A 21,305-nucleotide genomic window follows, 5' to 3' on the forward strand; every position below is an offset into this window, starting at 1 on the left:
CCGGTGATGGACTACAGTGTGGAATTGTAAGCCGAATAAACCTTTCTTGTCCAACTTGCCCTAGGGTCATGGTGTTTCATCATAGCAATAGTAACCCTGACTAAAGACACACACACATATACAGTAAATATATAAAATAGGGGCTGGAGAGCTGGCTCAGTGGTTAAGAGCGCTTCTTGCTCTTCTGGAATATCTAGGTTTGATTCCCAGCACCCACAGGGTGGCTCACGACCTGCTGCAACTCCAGTTCCAGAGGATCTGCCGCCCTCTTCTGGCCCCCTCGGGTACTACACACATACCGCGCACAGACATACAATCGGGGCAAAACACCCATACACATGTGAAAACACAAAATAGAAACTTTACAATAATAGAAACCAGTCACAGTGACTGTGTTGGACGTTCCAGGATGAAAGTGTGCTCTGTGATCATCGGCACCATGCAGACAATCCTCTGGACTCCTGTAAGAGATGGCTTCTGATCCTTGCCTAGCAGCCGGGAAAATCTCCTCGGAGCAGAGGGAGTATTGCTGGTCCTCACTCTTCCCTCCTCATCTCTGAAGTGCCTGTGTTTTACATGAAAAAGCGTTTCTAATTAGTAGGTCGGCCCCTCTTGAGTTTGATAAAAGCAGAGGAGAAAGAGGTTTGATTAACCCAAGATCTTTTCAATTTGGCGGGTTCCACATGACTGAGGCTCGGCGCAGCCACCTCAGCGGCCTGCCGAGCTGCCGCATCTGATTACATCCTTTCTTTTGTGCCCCCAGTGGGTGCCTCTGGGGCTGGAGGGGTGGGGAGGGCCGGGGCTCAGAGGCCGCCACAGCCACCACCGTCATCTGGATGCTTGACGCGCGTGGCCCACCCAGGAAGGGAAAGCAACAGAGGCCCCCACCATCCTTAAATAAGACCACGTGTTGTTTGTTCAGCCTGAGATGGAGGCAGGAGGTTTGGGCTGAGCAAGGATAGAACTATTATCTAGAATGTCAGAGTCAGGGGGAGAGTCTATCACAGCCATTGCCTAATATGTGGGGAGGTCCGGTGTCTGCTGGCTGTCTCCATCGGGCATGTACACACTCCTGGGTTCCATTCCCAGCAGCACATAAACTAGACCCCGCGGGGCACACCAGAATCCCAGCGCTCAGGAGGTAGAGGCAGGAGGATCAGAAGTTCCAGGCCACCCTTGACCAGGTAGCACATTGGAGGCCAGCCTGAGCTCCGGGGAGACCCTTCGGAAACACGAAGAAGTTTCTCTGGGATGTTAGCTGTTCGGTCACCACACCAGCTCCAGCCTGATCATCCAGGTTGTGTCAGCTGATCCGGCCACCTCCAGTAGAAGCTGGGCCTCTTCAACCAAGGCAGTGAGTTCAAGCTTCCTAACGCTGGGACCCTTTAATACGGTTCCTCACGCTGTGGTGACCCCCAGCCATGAAACGATTTCCCTTGTTACTTTGTAACTGCAGTTTTGCTTCTGCTATGAATCGTGATGCAAATATCTGTCTTCTGATGGTCTTAGGTGACCCCTGGGAAAGGGTCGTTCAGTCCCCCCGAGGGGGCCATGACCCACAGGTTGAGAACTGCTGATCTAAGGCTTCGTGTTCATTCTTCTTCTAAAAAAAGTCCACAGCATTTGTTCCCAGGCTCCCGTCACCTGCTCAAAGTACGGGGGAGTTAAAAAAAAAATTAATAGTAGCTGTTAGTATTTCTGACCCTCCCCTTGGGGACCCACCCAGCGTCCTGACGTAAAGTCCCCTTCAAAAAGATAACTTCCCCGCTCTCTCCATTCCCATGAGGTGTGCACCCTCGACCCCTCCCCCCTCCACTCCCATGAGGTGTGCACCCTCGACAACAGCCGCCCCCACTCCCCATCCCCCCTCCCTTCTGTCTTCCTCTTCCCCTATTTTTCTCTTCATCTATTATAATAAACTCATTTCTGCCTGGATGCAGCACCTGGGTTTTGAAAGATGTGCTCCTGCCGCCCGCCGCTACATCTGCCCAGTGTCTGGCGAGCCGCTTCATCTGCCCGGCATCTGGCGAGCTGGGGGGGGGGGTCCCCCAGCATGCAATATCGTAACAGTAGCCACTTGGTGTGGCCCTGGGCCCAGGTAACAGGATTCCTATAGAGCTGAACAGGGCCCAGCCCCGACAGCTATAAATTCATGAGCGTGCCAGAGATGGCAGGAAAGGCCCCAGTCCAAAGCATGATTCTAAGCCGTGACAGCAAAGGACAGGAAATTGAGAATGACGGAGAGAGCCTCAGACACAGCCCGGCAGTGCCCTTGTGTGTTATAATTGTTTACTCCGGGGCCTTATTTTTTAATGATTTTTTAAAATGTGTGTGAGTGTTTGCCTACATGTATGTATATGCACCGTGTGCGTGCAGGGCCCTCACTGGCCAGAAGAGGGCATCAGATCCCCTGGAACTGGAGTTGCAGATGATGGTGAGCTTCCAGGTGGGTGCTAAGAACCAAAGTCAGGTCCTCTGGAAGAGCAATGAGTGTTAGTGCTCAGCCATCTCTCCAGCGCCTGATGACTTTCTATTCATTTTATTGAGACTGGAACTCCAGGCGTTCCTGCACAGTGGGCAAGTGCTCCACCCTGACCTCCATCCTCAGCTCCTCCACAGTGGGCAAGTGCTCCCCCTGACCTCCATCCTCAGCTCCTGCACAGTGGGTAAGTGCTCCACCCTGACCTCCATCCTCAGCTCCCGCACAGTGGGCAAGTGCTCCCCCTGAGCTCCGTCCTCAGATCCTCACAGTGGGCAAGTGCTCCACCCTGACCTCCATCCTCAGCTCCCGCACAGTGGGCAAGTGCTCCACCCTGACCTCCATCCTCAGATCCTCCACAGTGGGAAAGTACTCCCCCTGAGCTCCATCCTCAGCTCCTGCACAGTGGGCAAGTGCTCCACCTGAGCTCCATCCTCAGCTCCTCACAGTGGGCAAGTGCTCCCCCTGAGCTCCATCCTCAGCTCCTCACAGTGGGCAAGTGCTCCACCTGAGCTCCATCCTCAGCTCCTGCAGAGTGTGCAAGTGCTCCACCCTGAGCTCCATCCTCAGCTCCTGCACAGTGGGTAAGTGCTCCCCCTGAGCTCCATCCTCAGCTCCTCCACAGTGGGCAAGTGCTCCCCTGAGCTCCATCCTCAGCTCCTCACAGTGTACAAGTGCTCCCCCTGAGCTCCATCCTCAGCTCCCGCAAAGTGGGTAAGTGTTCCTCCCTCAGCTCCCGCACAGTGAGCAAGTACTCCCCCTGAGCTCCATCCTCAGCTCCTCCACAGTGGGCAAGTGCTCCACCCTGACCTCCATCCTCAGCTCCCGCACAGTGTGCAAGTGCTCCACCCTGAGCTCCATCCTCAGATCCTCCACAGTGGGCAAGTGCTCCCCCTGAGCTCCATCCTCAGATCCTCACAGTGGGCAAGTGCTCCACCCTGACCTCCATCCTCAGCTCCTGCACAGTGGGTAAGTGCTCCACCCTGAGCTCCATCCTCAGCTCCTGCACAGTGGGCAAGTGCTCCCCCTGAGCTCCATCCTCAGCTCCCGCACAGTGGGCAAGTGCTCCACCTGAGCTCCGTCCTCAGATCCTCACAGTGGGCAAGTGCTCCACCTGAGCTCCATCCTCAGCTTCTGCACAGTGGGCAAGTGCTCCACCTGAGCTCCATCCTCAGCTCCTGCACAGTGGGCAAGTGCTCCCCCTGAGCTCCATCCTCAGCTCCTGCACAGTGGGCAAGTGCTCCCCCTGAGCTCCATCCTCAGCTCCCGCACAGTGGGCAAGTGCTCCACCCTCAGCTCCCGCACAGTGGGCAAGTGCTCCACCCTGACCTCCATCCTCAGCTCCTCACAGTGGGCAAGTGCTCCCCCTGAGCTCCATCCGCAGCTCCTCCACAGTGGGCAAGTGCTCCACCTGAGCTCCATCCTCAGCTCCCACACAGTGGGTAAGTGCTCCACTCTGAGCTCCATCCTCAGCTCCTCCACAGTGGGCAAGTGCTCCCCCTGAGCTCCATCCTCAGATCCTGCACAGTGGGCAAGTGCTCCCCCTGAGCTCCATCCTCAGATCCTGCACAGTGGGTAAGTGCTCCCCCTGAGCTCCATCCTCAGCTCCTGCACAGTGGGCAAGTGCTCCACCTGAGCTCCATCCTCAGCTCCCGCACAGTGGGCAAGTGCTCCACCCTGAGCTCCTCCACAGTGGGCAAGTGCTCCCCCTGAGCTCCATCCTCAGCTCCTCACAGTGGGCAAGTGCTCCCCCTGAGCTCCATCCTCAATCCTTTGGTCACTTTTTGCTTGAGACAGGAGCTAAGTTGCTAAGGTTGGCCTGGTTCCTGGGGTTGCCAAGTCACTGTCGCTTGAGACTACCTTGCTCCTGGGCCACCAGATCTCATACCATGCTATACCGTCAACACACAGACCCCCGGCCTGGGAACAGATGCAGCAACTCAGCTGTGCCCATGACATTCATTCCTCACCTAGAACACAGGGGCTGTAGAAAACTCCAGAAGGGTGGGATGAAAAATAAATCTCACCTCTTTCTGTGTGTGTACGGGTGCACACAGGAGAGAAGGACCCGAGTGTGTGTGTGTGTGTGTGTGTGTGTGTGTGTGTGTGTGTGTGTGTGTGTGTATGTTTTGCTGGGACTCGCACTCAGGTCCCCCCTTCACCACTGAGGCTTCTCTCCAGGCCATGCCCATCTTTTAATAAGTGTTGCGGATGGACTCGGGTGTCCGTGCCTCTGTGGCAAACACTTAGCCGGCTAAGCCATTTTCTGGCTCCAACTCTCACCCCCTTCAGCCCGCCACAGGAGTCCAGCAGAGTCCCTGAGGATGGCGACTCCTGGTGTCAATGACATTGACCTGTGGGCTCAGCCACAAGGCCGATCAGGGTACCCAGATGCCCAGCAAAAGCTTAGCATGTAGACCCAAACACAGACCTTCCTGAAGCTCCCTGAGGAGCTGCCTTGGCCTGGACTCCTACACCAGGGTCCCTGGTCCTCCAGGATCCTCCTTGGCCTCCCAGGCACCGTGAGCTCGGAGGCCTGAACTGTCTGTCAGTCTGCGAGCTGAAGGCTGAGCAGCTAAGCAGACACAGACGTGAGAATTTATACACGGCCATCTGGGGAGGGTGGCCCGAAGCCAGCCCAGCCCGTGGGCATATGGAGTCATATGTTCTCAGGAGCAGAACCCAGCGCTGGCACCTGGCCACCTCTCCACCACCATGCCAGTGCCAGGCAACTCCCATTCCGGTGATGGTGGCCCGAGCTTGGGACCAGGACACCTGGCCCTGTGGGCTGGGACTCTGGGTTGTTTTCCTAAGTGTTCATGTTCATCATAACCCCTTTCCTAAATCGGGGGTGGTGGTGCAGTAACACCTGTCCTCACGGCACTCGGGAGGTTGAGGCAGGAGGGCCGCCGTGAGTTCCAGGCCAACCGAGGTTACATAGTGAGTTTCCTGGCTATCCTGGGCTGCATAAAAAAAAAAACTGTCCTTAAAAAAAAAAAAAATCCACGAAAACCTCTTTCCCACCCTTCAGGGGGCCTCCCTTGGACCCAGCACTTGTCTCAGAATCTAGATAGAAAAATGTCAGGTAGGGTGGACTTAAGAAACTACCAGGCCCAGTCTGTCTGTCTGTCTGTCTGTCTCTCTCCCCACCTGTAACTTGCAGATCTGATATGAGCTCTCAGCTACCGCTCTAGTTCTGTGCCTGCCTGCCAACCACCATGCCCCCCGACCCCCGCCCCACCCCCGCCATGGGTTCACCCTCTGAAACCGCAAGGGAGCCCTCCACTCAATACTCATTCATTTTGCCTTGGCCATCGGTGTCTGTTCACCGCAATAGAACAATTAACTAAGACGCTTCCTTAGCAGCCAGCTTGCAGACCCCGCACCCCTGGCATTTCATAACCAGCTCTCACCAGCCTGGGTGAGCCACCCTCCCTGTATCCCCAGTTCTGTTACCTAAAACCCCCGGAGAAACTTCTGGAAAGACCAAAAAACACGAGGACATGCATTCAGTAAAATCGCGGGACAGGAGGGTTCCTGCGGTGGTCTTCAGAACTCCGCCGTGCTCCCCGTACAGAGGCGACATCCATGTCTCGGTCCCTGGGCTTAGGGCTGCCCGGGACGGATGAGAGGACAGAGCAGGGCAGAGCGTGGCTTCCAGGATGGCTCCTGGTGAGCAGCGGGCTGTGTGACACCGCCACCTTGTGGGGAAACGCTGACTAGCAACGCCGGGGAGTCCCTCGGGCTTCCTGAGAGCCGCCTGCAGCCTGCAGCGCCCCCTGCTGGTCCAGTCCGAGACCAGCAGCCCGTGGCGCCCCGTGTTGGTCCAGCTCCATGGGCCGAAGACCTGTTAGGCTTGAAAACAAAATTGTTCCTTTCCCTCGGCCTCTCTAGACGATAAATTAAAATTCCCAAGTGAGAAGACATGTCATTTTATTGCCTGATTTCTTTTTTAATTTTATTTTACGTATGAGTGTTTTGTCTACATGGGTGACTGCTACCGAAGCCAGTCAGAAGAGGGTATCCGATCCCCTGGGTCTGGAGTGATGGACAGTGGTGAGCCTCCATGTGGGGTTAGGAATTGCAAGTGTTTTTAACTGCCCAGCCGTCGCTCCAGCCCCTATCACCTGATTCAAGGCTCACTGTAAAGCTGTGTGGCCTGGGTAGGAGAAGAGGCACCCAGGACACTGAGGACCTCCTCACCTATAGGCAACTGGTTTTCAATTTGGTAGAGAAAAAGTTGCCTTCAATGCACCGTGCTCAAAGCATTGGGCTGCCCTATGTAAAAAGTAAATACGGGAAATAAGATTTGTTCACTCACACTCGGCTCCTCCTACAAAATTGCCTTGAAATGGATGATAGACAAAGGCAAAACCAGAAACAACACAACATCTCAGAAGCAACCCAGGAAATGATCTTCACAGCTCAAGCGTGGGAAAGATTTGTGGCAGAGCACACGGAATCCCAACTTGTAAAAGAAAAGGAATCCTAGCCGGGTGGTGGTGGCGCTCACCTTTAATCCCAGCACTCAGGAGGCAGAGCCAGGCGAATCTCTGTGAGTTCGAAGCCAGCCTGGTCTACAGAGATTCAGGACAGGCACAAAAACTACACGGAGAAACCCTGAAAGAGAGAAAGAGAGAAAAAGAATCCTGGTGCAAGTTGGTTTTAAAAACCCTCAAAACTCACTAAAAAGGAACTATCTTACCATAAATGACCAGCCTGATTCAAGGCATGTGGCTCATGTCTGTGGCGGCGCCTCTTGTCTGTTTAAGGACTGTGGTCACCCCAGGCACATGCTGTCAGCTCAGCAGTGCTAAAACCAAGCAGCAATCTATCTGTTCGGTTGTTACCTCTTTTTCATTTTTTTTCTTTTTTTTTTTTTTGAGACAGGGTTTCTCTGCGTAGCTTTGGAGCCTGTCCTGGAACTCACCCTGTAGACCAGGCTGGCCTGGAACTCACAGAGATCCGCCTGCCTCTGCCTCCCAAGTGCTGGGATTAAAGGCGTGTGCCGCCACTGCTGCAGCCACCACCACCACCACCCGACTTCTTTTGCATTTTTGTGCAGTGGGTCCTGGGAACAGAACTGTCTGCACCACCAGCCCCACGGAGGGCTCAAGCCCAGCCGTGTCTGAATTCTGTCTGTCCGTCTCTCCCACATGGCTCCTCTTAGTTTCTTCCCTTCGTCCCTCCTTCCTGTCCCCACTGTACTCACAGGGAATGGTAAGCAGGCCTGTGGAAGCCTTCCTACACTTGCAGACCCCGGCTACAGCCTGGGGATATTCCAAACATCTTTGTTTGTACGAGCTGGACGATCCCCTGTCCAGCCGCAGGGGATCGGATCGGTAACTCACACGGCATCTACGTACTGGAGACCAGGAGAAGGGCTGCCCTAGTGGCCCCAGAGAGAACAATCTGGAAGATCTATTGTCACACACGAAAACACCATTTAAATGACCCCTCCATGGTCTGCCGACCGTGACCTTAACTGTTCTGGCTCTATAGCCCAAACTAACTCTCTGACTCAAGACCATCCTCCTGCCTCAGCCTCCTGAGAGCTGGGGTTACAGTGTGCTACCATGGCAGGTTATGTCCTCAGGGTTCTGACAGTCTTCCCCTTGACTGAGGGACATCTGGGAGCCTCTCACATGGCAATCGTGGCCGGCGCTGGGCTGGACTGGGACCGGCCATCCTAAGCTGTCAGCACAGGGCAACTCTGGTGAGCAGGGCTCTTGTTGTTTACTTCACCTACGTCTCATCGTTTGTTTTTTGAAATACAATTTTTAATTGATCCATGTGTGCTGGGTGTTTATAACAAGCTCATATTATCTCTTTGAAAAAGATTAATACAGAAAGCTATGGACGGGCGGTGGTGGCGCACGCCTTGAATCCCAGCACTCGGGAGGCAGAGCCAGGCGGATCTCTGTGAGTTGGAGGCCAGCCTGGTCTACAGAGCGAGATCCAGGACAGCCAAAACTACACAGAGAAACCCTGTCTCGAAAAACAAAAAAGAAACAAACAAAACAACAACAAAAGCTATGAGTGCCCAGTGTAGGAAAAAAGTTAAATAGAAAGAAGAAAATTAAAATCGCCCCCCAGGCTAGCCCCACAGACTCCAAGGGGCCACTCTGAGAACAAGAGACTCAGTACCAAGGATGTGTGAGCCCAACATTCGAGGGGGCTGAGGTAGAAGGGCTGTGAGTTCAAGGCCAGCCTGGGCAACACAGGGAGGTCATTATCTCAAAAAAAAAAAAAAAATGAACAAGGGGGTGAGAGGAATGACTGACTGCTCTTCCAGAGAACCTGAGTTCAATTCCCAGCACCCACATGGAGGCTCACAACCGTCTATAACTGCAGTCTGATTCCCTCTTCTGGTGTGCAAATGTATATACAGACAAAACACCCACATACATAAAGCACATAAATAATCTTTTTAAAAAATTGAAAACAGGTTGGAGAGACGGCTCAATGGTTAAGATCACTGGCTGCTCTTCCAGAGGTCCTGAGTTCAATTCCCAGTAACCATACAGTGGCTCACAACCACCTGTAATGAGATCTGGCGCCCTCTTCTGGCCTGCAGGTGTACATGCAGGCAGAACACTGTATACATAATAAAATCCCTCTCTCAAAAAAAAAAAAAAAAAAAAGAAAAAAAGAAAAAAGAAAAGAAAAGAAAAGAAACCATGTCCTGCAGGTTCCCTGAAGCCCCAAAGGCTTACTGTAGTGACACCAGGCCTCTCAGCTTTGATAGTGAGCAGCGCTCCTTGCCAACATTGACATCCCAGGAAATAGTAAGAGGGTCTGTAGCATCTGCAAAGCCCTGGCTTCCATTCCCGGGACCCTAAACACAAGGACGCAACAGACAGCGCATAAGAAGTCCCCATGTTGCTGGGATGTAGGACACTCCCTAACACCTGAGCTGCGTGACAGCCACGGAGGGGGTCCTCCAGACCCCCAGGAAAGGACAGCTCAGCATTGATTGACGTGGAGCGACTGTCTTCTCAGGTTACGGGGAAGAAATGGTTAGAGAAAAACGTGGTTACACAGGGTGGCAAACTCAGTTCTGTAAAAAGGAAGAAAGATTGTCTCTCGTTTGTGTAAACCAAGAAAAGAAGGAGAGGAGAAAGGAGAGGATGGATGGATGGATGGATGGATGGATGGATGGATGGATGGGTGGGTGGATGGATGGATGGATGGATGGGTGGATGGGTAGATGGGAGGGTGGATGGATGGATGGATGGGTGGATGGATGGGTGGGTGGATGGATGGGAGGATGGATGGATGGATGGATGGATGGATGGATGGGTGGATGGGTGGGTGGATGGATGGGAGGATGGATGGATGGATGGATGGATGGATGGGAGGATGGATGGATGGATGGATGGATGGATGGGTAGGTGGGTAGATGGGAGGGCGGATGGATGGATGGATGATGGATGGCAGGGTGGATGGGTGGATGGGTGGATGGATGATGGATGGGAGGGTGGGTGGATGGGTGGGTGGGTGGGTAGATGGATGGATTGATAGATGGATGGATGGGTGGATGGATGGATGCATCAACAGTAGATGATTTTCCTTGTGGAGACTCAGATCCATTCTCCCATCCCAGGCTGTGGGGACAGACCCGACAACAATGGACATTCCTCCCTCTACCAGGCCCCCAGCAGTGCAGAGCAGTGCAGTGCCTCCCCCTGCTGGCCGGCTGCGGAACTGCCTCTCAACATGGCCAGGACAGGGAGCCTTTCCTGGATTGGAGGAGGCAGAGCCCGCAATCTGCAGTACCTGGGTTGGGGCAGATGTGCCTTTCAAGGAGGTAGATCTTGCCTTGAGAAACATCAGCTGGCATTCAAGTCCAGCTCCCCAGGGATCTTTCTGGAAATTCTCCGGTTTCCCATAGATCTTTCAAGCTTTATATTTAAGCATGTTGTTCCAGCAACAGGCTTGCTGTCTGTTGCTGTGATAAACACCGTGACCAAAAGGTAACGAGGGGAGAAAAGGACGTATTGTGCCTTACGGGTTACAGTCCGTCCTCTCTGGAAGCCAAGCCCGGCAGGAAGCTGCGCATTGACTTGCTCTCAAGGGCATGCTCAGGCAGCTTTTTTTTTTTTTTTTTTTTTTTCAAGCTGAGGATCAAACCCAGGGCCTTGCGCTTGCTAGGCAGGCGCTCTACAGCTTTCTTATATAACCCAGGACCACCTGTTCTGGAGTGGCACTACCCACAGTGGGTCCCTCTCCCCATCAATCAGCAATCAAGAAAATACCTCACAGATGTGCCCACAATTCAATCCAACGTGGGCAGTTCTTCTCCTGAGAGCGCCTCTTCCCACGTATCAAGTTGACAACCAGGATTACCCTTCATACAAGTCTACTACATCCAAACCTCCCCCCAAAATCAGAATTTCAAGCCCAGGTGTTTTTTTGTTTTTGTTTTTTTTTTTACTACATTTATTTTTCTCTAATGATGGATACAAAAATATTCCTAAAACCGAAGCTTCTAGAAGAACCTCTTGCTCTGGCCTGTCTCATATAGCGCCCCAAACTTGACCGTGGCCTCCTGCCTGGCCTTGTGTCTCAGAGCTGGGTCTCTAAAGCCATCCTTGTTGACAACAGTTTTGTCCAAGGGGATGTCCACAGAGCACCCGGTGGGCGTGAGGTGATTGTAGTCTCACACTTTCACAGAGGACTTGATCTTTGACCTCTTGGCGATTTTTCTCCTTGCCTGTGGCAGCTGTGACTTTTCAAGGATGGCGGTTGATCCCGGCCGCCAGAGCACGACTACAAGGACTCACTGAGTTCGAGGCCAGCCTGGTCTACAGAGCGAGATCCAGGAAAGACTGGAAGCTTCTAGCATTTCAGTCATAGCATAGACCCTTCATGGCAAAGACCTTCCCCAGAGAGGAGTTATTTGTCTATTTTAGCAGCTGTTTGTTCTATGGGAACCAATCCAGCATAGAGTTCTGGGTTTGAATTCTGGCGCTGCCGTCTCCTGGTCCCCCGGTTATAACAAGAACTTAACAGGCTTTGCTAAAATACCACCTTTGATACGAGTCAAGAAAACACTATTTGGGGTGGGCAGTGGTGGCGCATGCCTTTAATCCCAGCACTCGGGAGGCAGAGGCAGGCAGATCTCTGTGAGTTCAAGGCCAGCCTGGTCTACAGAGAAAGACCCAGGAAAGGCGCAAAGCTACACAGAGAAACCCTGTCTCGAAAAACCAAAAAAAAAGAAAGAAAGAAAGAAAGGAAGGAAGGAAGGAAGGAAGGAAGGAAGAAAGAAAGAAAGAAAGAAAGAAAGAAAGAAAGAGAGAGAGAGAGAGAGAGAGAGAGAGAGAGAAAGAGAGAGAGAGAGAGAAAGAGAGAAAGAGAGAAAGAAAGAAAGAGAGAAAGAGAAAAGACTATCTGAGCTAGGTAGTGGTGGTGCACGCCTTTAATCCCAGCACCCAGGAGGCAGAGGCAGGATTTCTTTGAGTTTGAAGCAGGCCAGGGTTGCAATGTGAGTTTCAGGACAACCAGAGCTACACAGAGAAACCCTATCTTGAAAAGAAATAAGCAAATAAAATAAAATACCACCTTGTACATGGAGGGTCAAGCAAACACTACCCATTGCCTACTCAGATCCACCCCTCCCACATTGTTTTCCTTTGGGTTTTGGTTTAATTAATTTTTACATTTTATTTATTTGTGAGCATGTGATTCAACATATTTAATCACAGTGTGCAAAGTTGTCTCAGTTTTAACTCACCCGCCTAAGGCACCTTCTGATTGGTTCAATAAAGGGATGAATGGCAGGAGAGGATAGGCGGGACTTCCGGGAGGGAGAGGGGAACTCTGGGAAGAATCTGAGAGGCAGGGGATTCACCAGAAAGAGGTGGAGAAAGTCAGACATAGGGAATTGAAGAGAGGTAACGAGCCATGTGGCAGAATGCAGATTAATATAAATGGGTTAATTTAAGTTTTAGGAGCTAGTTGGGAACAAGTGTAAGCTAAGGCCAAGGCTTCATAATTAGTAAGAAGTCTCCATGTCATTATTTGGGAGCTGGCAGTCCAAAGAAAGTCCGACTATAAGCATGTGCGTGCGTGCGTGCGTGCGTGCGTGTGTGCGTGCGTGTGTTCACACTCATACAGAAGTCAGAGGACAGCTTGTGGGAATCTGTTCATCCTTCCACCGTGGTCACCAATCAGGTTCCAGGACTGAACTCAGATTGTCAGGCTGGGCCACAAGCCCCTTCATCTGCTGAGCCATCTCGACAGTCTCCCTTGTGTTTTGAGACAGGATCTCTCCCTGGGACCTAGGGCTCACCAGTTCGGCTAGGCAAGTCTCAGACCTCCTCCTGTCTCCACCCCCTAGGAATGGAATGCTGGTGCTTGCACACCACCATGCCTGGCTTTTTCTGTGGGTTGCAGGGATTGAACTCAGAACCTCATGATGGTATGCTGAGCATTTTTCCTGGTTGAGCCATCTCCCCAGATCGATGGACGCATCTTGAACATGCCCCCTGAAAAGAAAGCCCTTGACAAGAAGCAGATGGGCCTGTAAAAATGCGTGATTCTGGGCCCCTGTTCAGGACCAGAAGCAGCTGGCTTTTTCCCTGTGTCTAAACACTCCGTGGCTCACTCTAGGGACATTCAGGGCATGGTGGCCTGCCTTGGGACCAGGTCCCTTCAGAAACCCCTGAGCCACCCCAAGGCCAGCCTGGCTACATACCTTCCTTCCTGAAACCCCAACCGTCTCCTTTCTTCTGTCTTCTTTTGCCCTCTGTGGAGAACCCTTGAGCCTGGCTAGGACTGTTGTTGGATTTTCTTTACTCTAGCCCCACACTGGAACACCAAAATGTTGGTTGTTTTTACTTTTTTGGGGAGGCCACCACCCAGCTCCCAAATAAATCACTCACAGAGGCTTATTCTTAATTATCAATGTCTAGCCTTAGCTTGGCTTGTTTCTTGCCAGCTTTTCTTAAATCATCCCATCTACCCTTTGCCTCTGGGTTTTTTTCCTTTTCTTAGTCCTGTAAATCTTTCTTTCACTCTTACTCCGTGGCTGGCCCGTGGCATCCTCCTCTCCTTGCTCTCTTGCTCTTTCTTCCTTTTCTCCCAGATTTCTCCTTCTATTTATTCTCTCTGCCTGCCAGCCACACCTACCCTTTCTTCTGCCTCGCTATTGGCCATTCAGCTCTTTACTAGACCAATCAGGTGTTTTAGACAGGCAAAGCAACACAGCTTCACAGAGTTAAACAAATGCAACATAAAAGAACGCAACACATCTTTGCATCATTAAACAAATGTTCCACAGCGTAAACAAATGTAACACACCTTAAAATAATAGTCTATAGCATAGGACCAAGAAACCTTAGTGCAGGAGTTACCTCTTCAGTCCTCTGTCTTCTGTCCCTCACAAGTCAGCTATTTCTATCCACTTTTCCCCTGGGAGGCAAAATAGCTTTGGTTGTCCTTTTGCTCCATTGAGAAAACTCAGTTCTATGGGACCAGTCTTGATGACCACCATGTGCCGGGGAGCAAGAACCTGAATGACGGATGGTTCCTTACTCTATAGTCCTGGAAAACTAGAGAAAGAGATAACATTACCAAAGACCATCATTCAGTCACTCAGCAAACACTCACGGAACTCTGACTGGGTGCTGGTTGCCGGAGGTATGTCTGGTCCCCCTTCCAAACAGGGTGACTCCAGAGGACTGCCATCGACAAGAGAGTTGGGCATTTGTCATATGATCAGCCGGGACAAAATGGAATGTAGCCAGCATTGTTCTGGGTCCCAAGAGAGCAGCCGTACAGGAGTGATGACTGTCGCCGAGGTCCCTTGACTGGTTCTTACTATAGAGGATGGCAGATAATACCTGTGTGTCATCCAGGGGACAGAGGAAGGGTGACTGTGCCCCCTCAAGAGACCTCCTCATGCTTGCCACCATCCCAGTCACTCAATCCTCTCTCTCTCTGGGGATGGTTGGCAGCATCTGGGGACATTTTGGTCGCAGCCATGTGGCAAAGGGAAACTGCTCCTGGAAGCAGTTAGTGGGGACCACAAAAGTGGTTCCTCGTCCCACCAGAGCCAGGAAGCACTGTCCCCGCGTGACCACAGAGCTGAGGCCACCAGCCCGCGTTCCCCGGGCTCAAAGGCCCACAGAGGGTTGGCTGGAGACCTGTTGAAAGGCCCTTCACCCCATGACCTCAGGCCGCATGACTGAGGAGCAGAGCACGGCCTTTATATAGATCAGAGGCCTCGGAAACCCGCCGTTCTGTCGTGGTTCCAAGTTCCTCAGTGAAGGGGCTGTAGGCAGGTCAGGCCACAGCTGTCGCTGGCATCTGGGTCTCACCCGGAGGACAATGCCCTGGAATGCCAGGCACGCCGGGACAGCCGCCCGAGGAGATCTGAAGGGCACTGTGAAAAGAGGACCTCCTGAGATTTCATTCCTCTCCAGCCGGTCAGCCCAGGCTGAAGACAGGATGGGAGAAAAGGCCACCAACAGTGTCTGGCTCCCAGTGGGACCTCGCCTCCAGAGTGGGGGGACAGTGGGGACAGCTGGATCCCAGGCCACAGGGAAGTGCACAGATTGAAACCTCAGCAACCCCGGGCCAAATCCAGTGTTGCCCAAGGCAGAGCTCTGCTCTGGCTATGAGGCCGACAGAAAGGAACCTCTCGGACCCTCAGTTTTATTCATCTGGAAAATGGACCCGATATGAACACCTGCCTTAGGGTGTGGTTTGGGGTGAAGTAGACAGGGAGGAGTCTGGGAGAGGTGGGCAAGCTGGTGACAAGCGCTTGTGGTCACTGGGACCTCAGTGCAGGAAGGTCACCACCGTCCAGAGGCTGGGGATGCCACAGCGTGAAGCCCTTGTCCTGTCCTGAGGACCCAGCACAAGCCATACCGTCTCTTCTAGGGCCTAGGGCACGTCCGTTTGAACTCAGCCGGCCCGGAGCATCCGTCTTCAAGGGTGAAGTGTCTGCGGCCTGGTGTGGGAAGTGGAGCCAGGAAGACAGAAGAGAATAATCTCAATTTCTCTCTATCCTCACCGCCGCTGTACGTGTGTGTGTGTCTCTGTCTGTCTGTCCGTCCGTCCGTCCTCCCACGGCTGGATCTGCACAGGTCACCTGCAGCCACAGCACAGAGTAAGTACCTGTTAGCTCCGGCCCGCCACCGTTTAACGACAACCATGTTCTAGGACGAGCGCTACCTGCTTGATCATAGGGCGAGGATGCCAAGGTTTGGGTCTGGTGAAGTCATCTGTCCAAGGTCCCCCCACCCCTACCCCCCACAGAAAGCTGATCTGGAACCCCAGCATCCAATGACTGTAGCTCTCTAGGAGGTCAAAGTCAACCGCTAAGCAATTTTAACTGTCAGGCAAGGAGAGGCGAGGCGTCCAGAGGGGCCATCAGGGTGGGACATAGAGGAAAGAATCGGAAGAGTGTGTGAAGTGTGTGGGGGGTAGGGTGGTGAGGGAGGGGAGACCCCGCAGTAATTGGGAGCCACACCCATGGGTAAGATCTAGGGCAGGATTAGAGGGCACTGTGTTTCCAAGGCATCATAGGGGCAGACTAGACAAACCTTTTGTCAAGGGCTGGATCAAGATGGCGGCGGTGGGGCCGGGGCAGGGCTTTGGGTCTGGGAATCCAGGGAGTGGGAGAGTTAGAAATGAAAAAAAAAAAAAAAAAAGAGTTGGGGGTCAGAGAGGCACAAGAAGGACTTCATACTGCGGTCGTGCGTGAGCCGACTTGGCTGAACGCGGCTGTGCCCAGGAGCGTTCTAGAATGTTGAAGGCAGTGCTGTGTGCCCACCTGCTAGGGGGAAACTGAAATACAGAGCCAGGGGGGGCCTGGCAGAGCATCACTCAGTGCCCAGTGGCCCCCAGTGTGTGTGGGGGGGCTAATCTACCTCCCTTTATTCCCCCCCACCCCCTCCCCCGCAAGTTGGAATGGCTCCTTCCCCAGGGGTAACTGTCACCAACACCTTCAGAGTCTTGACAGGAGGAGATAAGCTATCCTTGGTGACAGCAGCCATCAGCCACAGCTCTAGGCTGGCAGGGCCATCCTTCTACAAAGCTCGGACTCCATCACCCTCTTTTTTTTTTTTTTCCAGACAGGGTTTCTCTGTGTAGTTTTGGTGCCTGTCCTGGAACTCGCTCTGTAGACCAGGCTGGCCTCGAACTCACAGAGATCCGCCTGGCTCTGCCTCCCGAGTGATGGGATTAAAGGCGTGCGCCGCCGCCGCCGCCGCCGCCGCCGCCGCCGCCGCCACCGCCGCCGCCGCCGCCGCCGCCACCACCACCCGGCTCCATCACCCTCCTTAAAGGGCCCAGCACTCAAGGCAGGTTGGCCATGGTGAGGTCACTTCCAGAAGAGACCAGCGAGTCATTGTAGGTGCCTCCTCTCGCCTGCCTTTTAGCTGGATAGACCAGCCCTCACTCCCCTGATGCTCACTCTAGGCTCATGGGCTCTACTGAGATGTTTCAAAACCAGCCATGTCGGCAAGGGACCAGGGGCCTGGCTCCTGACAGCCGGCGAACACAGCTCAGACTCCATTTTGGCAGCCGGCATAGGGAAGTCGCCTGCAGAGAAGATGAGTTCAAATCTTCCCCCAGCTGGGCATGGTGGTCCAGGCCTGTGATCCCAACACTCAGGAGGCTGAGCCAGGAGGATCACAAGTTCAAGGCCAGCCTGGACTACATAGTGAGAACCTGTCTCAAACAGATGAATAGAAGGCATAAAACACTTCTGCACCCCCAAGCCTCCAAAATGCTCACAATTTATCCCATATTCTACTTTGACAGGAATCTTGTTTCAGCCTTTTTTTTCTCTTTTTATTTCTTTTTATTTATTTTATTTGTTTTTATGAGACAGGGTTTCTCTGTGTAGTTTTGGTGTCTGTCCTAGATCTTGCTCTGTAGACCAGGCTGGCCTGGAACTCACAGAGATCTGCCTGGCTCTGCCTCCTGAGTGCTGGGATTAAAGGCATGTGCCACCACTGCCCGGCCGTTTTCTCTTTTTAAATGTATTTTAGTCTTTTTAATTATATGTATGCGTGTCTGTGTGTCTGTGTGTGGATATGCCCATGAGAGTGCATTGCTCTGGGAGTCCAGAAGAGGGTGACACATCCCTAGAGCTACAGTTACAGGCAGTTTTGAGCCTCCTTACTTGGGTGCTGGGACTCAAACTCAGTTCTTCTGGAAGAGCAGTGAGTCCTAATTAACATCCAAGCCCTCTCTCCAGCCCCCTTTTTTTTGTTTGTTTGTTTTTTGCCAAAGCTAGGAGAACCTCCAGCCCCCATCTTCTCTTACTGTTCCTACCCTGACATCCCGGCTTCAGACATCTCCCACCCCAGGGCTCGCTCACTCCTAAGTTCAGAAAGGAAACTGTGACTTTAACAGGCCCCCAGCTGTGGTGAGCTCCATCCAGGGCCTGAGGCCAATAGAACGTGTGCCCTCTTTGCATGGCTGTCTTCAAAAGCACTGTGAGCCCAGGTGGAGCTATCCGGTCCAGGTTCAGATACCGGCCTTGACCGTGGGTCTCCATGGCACCCACAACCTCTGCAAAAAGGGCCCTCCACTTCCAAGCTTGCCCCTCGTGCCCCCGCCCCCCCCCCCCCCCCGCCACCGCCTCCGCCATCAGACCAATCCCTAGTTCTGGGGAGAAAGTTAGCAGGCTCTTCACCCCAACAGGAGTCCCCAGGTCAACACCCACAAAATAATCACACCCACAAAATAATCTGACTTTGTGCTTGTGACAACCCCAAGAGGGTAACACCATTATCGTGCCCACTCTACAGATGAGCACACTGAGGCTCAGAGAGGTCAAAAAAAAAAAAAACCCTACCTGACGTCACACAGCGGCCCCATGCCCAAGCAAGAAGAATCAAAGGTGAATATTCCCCCCGACTCCCGTCTAGCAGGTGACAAATGCTGAGTCACAAATGCTTTGGTCTGTGGGCCCAAGTCCTCTGTCTCCACCTCCCTAGAAGCCCAGCAGTCTGAGTCACTTCACGGGGTCTCTTTTTACTAAGTCACTAATCCCATGTCAGGGGCCCCATCCTCATGACCTCCTCTGACCTAGGTCACCTCTCACAGACCCCCACCTCCTAGCGCTACCAAATGTGGATTTGGGGATTAAATTCCCAACCCGGGCCGGGCGGCGGTGGCGCACGCCTTTAATCCCAGCACTCGGGAGGCAGAGCCAGGCGGATCTCTGTGAGTTCGAGGCCAGCCTGGGCTACCAAGTGAGTTCCAGGAAAAGGCGCAAAGCTACACAGAGAAACCCTGTCTCGAAAAACCAAAAAAAAAAAAATTCCCAACCCGGGAACTTCAGCGAGACATTTAAACCCCAGCATCCCCTGACTCCTGGTGTACCCCGGATCCTGCACACAGTAGGGCTCCGATAAATGCTTAAAGTCCTCAGAATGGGGGTAAAACCATATTTGTGTTTATAAATATGATTTACATTTTCTGTTCTTCTCATCTCTTAAAATCGTCAGTGGGTAATTATCTCTGTGTGTGTGTGTGTGTGTGTGTGTGTGTGTGTGTGTGTGTGTGTGTGTCTGTGTGTCTGTGTGTCTGTGTGTCTGTGTCTGGGATTGTATGTCTGTGTGTCTATGGCATGTGTGAGCATGTGTACAATGTGTACATGTGTGTGCTCACACTCAAGTAAGTTCAGGTACCTGTCATGTACACCTAGGTGCCTGTAAGAAGCAGGAGGTCAACCTTGGGGGGCATTTCTCAGAGGGCATGTATCTTATTTTTTGAGGCAGGATCTCTCACTGAGGCCTGGGACTCACTGTTTTTAGGCTGCACTTGCTGGCCAGCAAGCAGAGAATTCCTTCTGTCCATCTCCCCTGAGATGGGCTCTCAGGCCCACACTGCCCCTGCCCAGTCTTTATGTGGGTTTCTGGGGTAGAATTCAGGACCTCATACTGAGCCATCTCCCCAGCTCCTGCATGGAGAAATATATGTATATGCACACTATTCAATAGAATTGGCCTTTGTTTCTTTTGGGGGTCAGGAAGTATTTCCCTTTTGTTATTTGGTGTATATGTTTTCACGAATTTAAGCTTTTTTGTTGGTGATGGTGGTGGTTTTTTGGAGACAGGGTTTCTCTGTAGTTTTGGTGCCTGTCCTGGAACTCACTCTGTAGTCCAGGCTGGCCTCGAACTCACAGAGACCCGCCTGGCTCTGCCTCCTGAGTGCTGGGATTAAAGGTGTGTGCCACCATCACCCAGCTTCAAATTTAAGCTTTATTGCTGTGACTCCCTGTGAGGGACACTGAACAGCCAGAAAAATCAGAGGCTGCGCTGACGGGGGTGTGAGCCCAGGAATGCTGGCAGCTGCCGGGGAGCGGGGAGGGGTGAGGAAGAGACTGTCCTCACATCCACAGCGGGACGCAGCCCTCTGTCCGATTTCTATTTCCGAGCGCCAACCCTGCCAGGTAGCGAGCTTGGCTGCTCCCGACCACCGGGTTTACCGCTGTATTTTTGTCACGGCGGCGGGAAGTTGATACCCTCGCTTTGTGCTCGGTTGTTCTGGAGTTTCTGGCTCCTGATTCCTGTGCTCAGCGGGTCTCAGAAACTTCTAGGCTGCAGAAATCTCACAAGCAAGCAAGAATGTGGGGCCACAGGGTGGGTGTCACCTAAGAGCCTAGGGACAGCCCCTGTGCGTCTCCGCCATGAACTGTGAGGAGGAAGCTGAGTCCCCTGCATGGACCCACCCCGGGGTCTCCCCAGCATCCTCCCTCAAGGACCCGGCCTCTGACTGGGGAGTTCAGAAACCTTATATCTCCATGTGGCTCTGTGTCCTAGCTGAGCTACCATGATCCCAGAATCCTCTGGTCTCCTTCACTGAGTTCAACAGCCCAAGGGGCAGTTAGTTAGCACGTCCATGTTTAACAGAAGGAACAGGCGCCCGCAGAGGCCGTGGTGGGCTGTGGAGGGCCGTGGAGGGCCGTGGAGGGCCGTGGAGGGCCGTGGAGGCTCCGGTTCTGAGGCCCTCAGGCCAGGGGTCTTTCACCAGAACACCAGAATGTTTCCCACACAGGAACATAAACCAGCTCCTCAGACAACTCAATGGAAACGTGGCCCACGGGGACAGGTCACCTCTGCGGGCCCAGGGCTCAGGGTCACGCCTGACCTCAACCTCCACCCTCATACAACATTGTGAATTAAACTCCTTTCTCAGCCACCACGGCTCCTGGCCAGTCCCCTGTGCCTCAACACAGTCTCCAGAAGCCAGGGGATGGGGTTTTGTTCAATTGGTTGTGTTTTGTTTTGTTGACAGTCATGTAGCTCAGGCTGGCCTTGAACTTGAACTCACTATATAGCCAAGGATGACCATGAACTCCTGATCCTCCTGCCTCAGTGTCCTGGGTGCTGGGTAACAGGTATATGTCACTTCCTTTCCCCTTTCTTTTATTTTTATTTATTTATTTATTTGTCTATTTATTTATTTAGTGTGTGTGTGTGTGTCTGTGTCTGTGTCTGTGTGAGGGAGTCAGATCCCCTGGAACTGAAGTTACAGACACATATGAGCTTCCATGTAGGTGCTGGAATCGAACCCAGGTCCTCTGGAAGAGCAGCCAGTGCACTTAACTGCTGAGCCATCTCTCCAGTGCTCCCCTTCTTTCTAATAGCAGCATGTGGCCACATGCTGGTGCCCCACAGAGAGAGACCATCTGGGCCCCGGAAGGAAATGACTGATGGTCACTTCCCGAAGGCTGGGCTGCCCGGTCTCATCCTTGTCATCCCAGCACTCAAGAGTAGGAGGCGGAAGGATCAGGATTCCAAAGTTAGCCTCGGCTACGTAGTGAGTTCAAGGCCAGCCTGAGTGCAAGAAATGAAAG

This window comes from Peromyscus maniculatus, chromosome 23, assembly GCF_049852395.1.
Source record: "Peromyscus maniculatus bairdii isolate BWxNUB_F1_BW_parent chromosome 23, HU_Pman_BW_mat_3.1, whole genome shotgun sequence".
NCBI lineage: Eukaryota > Metazoa > Chordata > Mammalia > Rodentia > Cricetidae > Peromyscus > Peromyscus maniculatus.